Source organism: Bombus vancouverensis, chromosome 17 (assembly GCF_051014615.1).
Source record: "Bombus vancouverensis nearcticus chromosome 17, iyBomVanc1_principal, whole genome shotgun sequence".
In the NCBI taxonomy this organism is placed as follows: domain Eukaryota; kingdom Metazoa; phylum Arthropoda; class Insecta; order Hymenoptera; family Apidae; genus Bombus; species Bombus vancouverensis.
This window is the reverse complement of record NC_134927.1, coordinates 991804-998133: the sequence shown is the minus strand read 5'-3', so window position 1 is coordinate 998133 and position 6330 is coordinate 991804. Positions and strand designations below refer to the sequence as shown.

Here is a 6330-nt window from a genome sequence, read left to right as displayed (position 1 = left end):
CATTTTTGCTAACATTTCCTTGTTTTTAATGGATAGCTTTATCAGTTCTATGATTTCTGTAGCGTCGTCGATGTTATTGTTCTGGATTTGATTATCTAAGGGTGTTGACTGTTTGGCTGCTTGCGCGTAGCTTCGACTACCAAAGGTGTTGGTATTATTATGGTTGATGTTCATTACATGCTGTATGTTTGTTGATGTTTCAGTTACTGTGCTATCCTGATGTGTGTGAGAGTTAGTGTATATCCTGTTACGAAGCGGCGGAAAAAGTTTACCTTGAAGTTGTTTTCTTACTAAACAGCCTTTGCAACTAGCTGGGCGATTTTCACCGCAATTGTAACATTTTACATCATTTATTTTTCCCGTGTTTGGGCAGTTCACTGTAAGGTGCTTTCCTGCGTATTTGACACACGCCGAGTTCCTGTTGCAGTAATTTTTAGTGTGTCCATATTGTTGACATCTCATGCATTGTGGTATGTCTTTTTTGTGCCTGGGTGGCTCGACTGTAATTAATGTGTTTAAACTTTTTTTAATATCGAACATTTCCTTGTTGTTATTTTTAGATTCTAATTCTATTAAGAATAGCGGTAGTGGTTGCTTCGTATCGTACCTTGTAATATTGTTTATAGTTCTTGTTTGGTGGACAATATTTGCTAATTCGTCACTTAGTTTTTTTGTGTTAATTTTTGGATGCAGTCCTCTTATAACTACTTTGTAGCTCCTTTCCGTTTTGAGCTGGTACGCGTGGTATATAGCATTTTTTCCCCTTAATTCTTTTATAACTTTCCTATAATTTTCTGGTGTGTTTGTTTGGATTTTTACCTGTTCTAATTTTGCTTGTTTTATTGTGTAATTATCCTTTCCAACAATATTGTTAAGTTGATCAATAAGCGAGTCTATTATTTGCGTCTCAACAAATATTGGTGGAGGTTTTGTAATGTGTGTTGGTTGAGTTGTGGTATTGCTTGTTGGGTCGTCGTCTAATTCTTCTGTTAGCGAGCTGAAGGAGTTTCTTAGCGGTAATTCTTGCAGCCATCGCTGCTTTTCCGTATCTAGATTACCTGTTATTTTTCTTTTTTTGTTATAGCTGGCTACCTTCCAGCTTTCGTCCTGTTGAGTTGTTACTTTGTTGATTTCCATGTCAACTTCAATTGTGGCTGAGTAGTCCTGTCCTTGGTTTGTTGGTTGACTTGTTTTTGATGTATCTGTTGTTTTGTATATGTAGTATTGATCTTGTTTGTTTATAATTTTTATTGGTGCAATATTCTCCATGGTAGGTTTGCTAGTCTTCTTGATAGAAGACACGGGTTTCCACTGTTTGGCTATAGGCGTAACCGTTCTTAAATTTCTCTTCCCCACTTGCCGCACTTTCTCTGAAGCACTGTTTTACACGCCCGTTTAGCTCGGCTGTTCGGGCAGAACTGTTTTTTGCAGTTAACGCAGAATATTTTCTCTTTGGTTACTGCTTCTTCTTTTTTTATTTTGCAGTCGCCTGGGCCATGGGGCTCACTGCATTTAACACAGCGGTAGTTTAGGTTGCAGTTTTGCGCTGTGTGGCCTAATCGCTGGCATTTGTGGCATTGAGTTATGTCATCCTTTTTTTTTATTATTTTTTCCCATTTTATCTTGTAGTAGTTAAAATAGTTTATTTTTAGTAGGTTGCTTATATTGCTGTCGGGGGATAGCTGTATTATGTAAATTGGGAGCAATATGTTGTTCTCCCTTGATCTTTCTGTCGTGAATCGTGTGACGTTTATGAATTTTACGTCGTCAATGTGCAAGGCTTGTAGGTCTGTAAGTATTTCTGTTTCGGTGTAGCTATTGTCTAAACCTTTTAACAAGTATGTATGGTGTTTCTCTGTTTTGGGTGTATACGTGTAGAAGGTTGTGTTAGCTGAGAGGAGAGTTCGTTTTGCTTTATGGAAATCGGGTAGGTTTTGGAGGTAGAGCGCGTGTTTACCTGCGTGTATTCTTTTGATGTGAAATTGTTTAATGTCCGCTACTTTCTCTATGAGCGTTACGGTGTCCTTTGGGTCTTGTAGGATTATGTTGATGGGTGGCGGCCTGTTATCTCTTGTGGTGGGAGGGGTGCTCGTACGCTCCTCCGCGGAGCATCCGGTGGGGCGTCCGTCCGGTGCTCGGTCCCCCCTTGGCGATGCTGGTGGCGCCGGGCCTCCTGGGTTGTACGATGAGGCCTGTCGCCCCTGCGGTGTTGATTGCTTTGGCGGTGTGGTGGGACTGTGTTTTCCCATTTTGCCACGTAATACTTGGTTTTTTTGTCTTATTTGCTCTGGCGTTGAGCTCGATATTGGGTAGTTTGCTGGTCCCGGCTGTGATTGTGGATGTGGTTCTGATTCTAGTAAGCTAAATCTGTTTTTTGTTGAGATCGCTGGGGGCGAGGCAGCTTTTATGGGTCTCATGTTTCCGACTTCCTTAGTCCTTTCGTCCTGGGCGGAGAGATGCTCTTCTTTTGTGTTTCTTAGGATATCTTCTAATCCTTTGGTCCTGGCAACTAGGTTTGGTTGGGGGTTGAGTTTCCGCTTCTTTTGCGCGGACAGTTGATTTCCTAGCCTGTTTCAGCGCACGGTAATTATATGACGAGAACGATTGCATTCAGCGCGGTATGTGCGTTGGCTGAAATTAGTAATTTTCTTATTTGTTTTCCATGGTCAAAAAATAGAATATTTAAATAAACATAGGTGTGTGCCAAAATGAGAATGATACAATTTATGATAATGGTCGCGTAATAATAAAACATTTCTCTTTCTCGATGCTTCGATTGTAGATTATTAAAAATAGATTGTCAAGAAAAGTAAAAATATTGGAAAAAGGAAAAGAAGCCAACACCACACGGAGTTTCCAGGCGGTCACCCCATCCAAATACTATCCGTGCCCAGCGCTCCTTAACTTTCGTGATCGGACGAGAACGAGTGCACTCAACGCGGTTTGAGCGTTGGCTGAGGTAAACAGTTTTCTTATTTGTTTCTGATGATCAAAAAATAGAATATTTAAAGAAATATAGGTGTGTGCCAAAATGAGAATTACTTCCTTCGGTAGTACACATACTAAAAACAGTTGTTCGTTAACCTCCAAACAGGACGGACCCCTCAGCCCAAAAAGGGACATCAGACTTAGGTCCTGAAAATATTGCAGTGACATCATCGCTATAAATAAAAAAACAAATAAAAATAAAATTAAAAAAAAAATAAGAAAATAAAAGTATATAAAAAAATAGAATTTACCGAGAATGATGCAAAAGGCAAGGCAAAAGAAAAATAAATCCGCAAAAAGCGGCCAAGGAAATCAACAATAGCTTAAGACTGTCCGCGCAAAAGAAGCGGAAACTCAACCCTCAACCAAACCTAGTTGCCAGGACCAAAGGATTAGAAGATATCCTAAAAAACACAAAAGAAGAGCATCTCTCCGCCCAGGACGAAAGGACTAAGGAAATCGGAAACATGAGACCCATAAAAGCTGCCTCGCCCCCAGCGATCTCAACAAAAAACAGATTTAGCTTACTAGAATCAGAACCACATCCACAATCACAGCCGGGACCAGCAAACTACCCAATATCGAGCTCAACGCCAGAGCAAATAAGACAAAAAAACCAAGTATTACGTGGCAAAATGGGAAAACACAGACCCACCACACCGCCAAAGCAATCAACACCGCAGGGGCGACAGGCCTCATTGTACAACCCAGGAGGCCCGGCGCCACCAGCATCGCCAAGGGGGGACCGAGCACCGGACGGACGCCCCACCGGATGCTCCGCGGAGGAGCGTACGAGCACCCCTCCCACCACAAGAGATAACAGGCCGCCACCCATCAACATAATCCTACAAGACCCAAAGGACACGGTAATGCTCATAGAGAAAATAGCAGACATCAAGCAATTTCAAATCAAAAGAATACACTCAGGTAAACACGCACTTTACCTCCGAAACCTATCCGACTTCCATAAAGCGAAACAAACACTCCTCTCAGCGAACACAACCTTCTACACAAACACACCCAAAACAGAGAAACACCATACATACTTGTTAAAAGGTTTAGACAATAGCTACACCGAAACAGAAATACTTACAGACCTACAAGCCTTGCACATTGACGACGTAAAATTCATAAACGTCACACGATTCACGACAAAAAGATCAAGGGAGAACAACATATTGCTCCCAATTTACATAATACAGCTATCCCCCGACAGCAATATAAGCAACCTAACTAAAAATAAACCATTTTAACTACTACAAGATAAAATGGGAAAAAATAATAAAAAAAAAAAAAGGATGACATAACTCAATGCCACAAATGCCAGCGATTAGGCCACACAGCGCAAAACTGCAACCCAAACTACCGCTGTGTTAAATGCAGTGAGCCCCATGGCCCAGGCGACAGCAAAATAAAAAGGGAAAACGCAGTAACCAAAGACAAAACATTCTGCGTCAACTGTAAAAACTACGGACACCCCGCGTCATACAAAGGTTGCCCCAAACTCGTAGAGCTTCGTAAAAAGCTAGCCGATAAAGGCTAGTCAAAAAAGACAAAAAAGCAAAGACACAACGAATTGCCCAAATAAGCCGCAAATACGTCCCAGAACTAAAGTTCTCTGACGTAGTGAAGCAGCAAACAAAACCAAATCTAACAACCAAAAACACATCACAATCAGCAAACTTAGATCCGCGCTCAAGCCAAAGCCCAATCACAATCGATAACTCCCCCCATGCAAACATTATAAACGTTATCGAAGACTTTAAAAAAGGTATTCTCCAAGCGTTAAAAGAACAACAAATGCAATTAAACGAAATAAAAAATACACTATCAACGCACGAAGAAAGGCTCGACGCCATCTTCAGCACTTTCAATAGTACAGATGACGAATAACCAAAACACGCCAAACCAACAATCACAGCAAAAAACACATAAATTCAACCTAAAACATCTGAAAATAATTGCAATAAATGCTAACTCTTTAATTTCAAACCAAAAAGGATACAGTATGCTAACCCTAATAAATAAAGAAGCCCCCGATATGGTACTCACCTCAGAAACAAAACTAAACAAAAGACACAATGTACACTTCAAAAACTACACCATGATAAGACACGACAGACCGAACGCCAGTCAAGGAGGAGGAACAGCGATCCTCATAAAAAAACCCTATAAAATACAAAACGATCCTAATTGATGAAATAACAAGTTTCAGAACCTTAGAAACAACGATCATAAAAATAAAAATAAGCAATAAGGAAAATTTATTCATCACTGCAGCCTACGCAACCTACGGAAACCAGAAAGAATTTATCTACGAATTCAATAATCTTTTCGAACTCTTGCAGCTCAACAAACCGGAAAACTACTATATAATAGCAGGAGACCTTAACGCAAAACATACAAGCCGGGAAAACGAAATAAACAACACGAGAGGCAACTTCATTAGAAACTGGCTAGACAATAAAAGCGTTCACTACAAAACAAACTTGTACAGCTCCGAGCTACCCTCTTACCCAAAAGGAGGTTCATACCTGGACATATGCCTAGCAGATGCGCGATAAAAATTTCAAACCCTACGTCCAAATAGCACCCTAAAAACCGTAGCCTATGACAGTGACCATAAGTGCCCTAGTATTTCAAATTAACAAAAACACATCTGACTTCCTAACACTCGAAACCCAAACCGAGACACCCAGGTACAACTACAAAAAGACAGACTGGAAAAAGTTCCAAAACACACTCGAACAAAACTGCGACCTAAAGATCGACAACAACGTCAACCTAACAAATAGACAAATCGACTCATTCATAGACGAAATAGAAAAACACACACAAATCGCTCTCCAAAAATCCGTGCCAATCATAAAACAAAAAATTCATGCGAGCCCTATATAAACAATAAAATAAAAGATCTACATCGAGATAAAAGCTACATACACTCCAAAATAAACAATATAGAATTTAACTATTCTTACGACAAAAGAGAAGAATTAGAATTCCTACAGTTCCTACTACACAGAATAAAAGCGCAACTGAAACAAGAATACGCAATTTCTATAAACCATTACTGGACAAACAAAACAAAAAACATCTCCAAAAACGACTCAGCCAACGTGTTCCCACAAATAAATCAAATCTTTAGACCAAAAGAACAAAACCCCATCCCACCTCTCAAATTGCCCCCAGAAAATGCCCCCCTCACCCAAGAAGCAGGTATAACGATACACAACACCATCAAAGACACCGAGGGTAACTTCATAATACCTAAAACAATAGAAAAACTAGACATCATCGGCACCCACTTTTCCAAAATACATACGCAAAACGAACACATGGGCC

At 40.2% G+C, this 6330-nt stretch overlaps 1 pseudogene; it reads right to left on the bottom strand.

Annotated features, from left to right (window-relative positions):
• Window positions 1-2835: 2835 nt before the first annotated feature.
• Window positions 2836-2955, bottom strand: LOC117162393 (5S ribosomal RNA; annotated as a pseudogene).
• Window positions 2956-6330: the final 3375 nt, after the last annotated feature.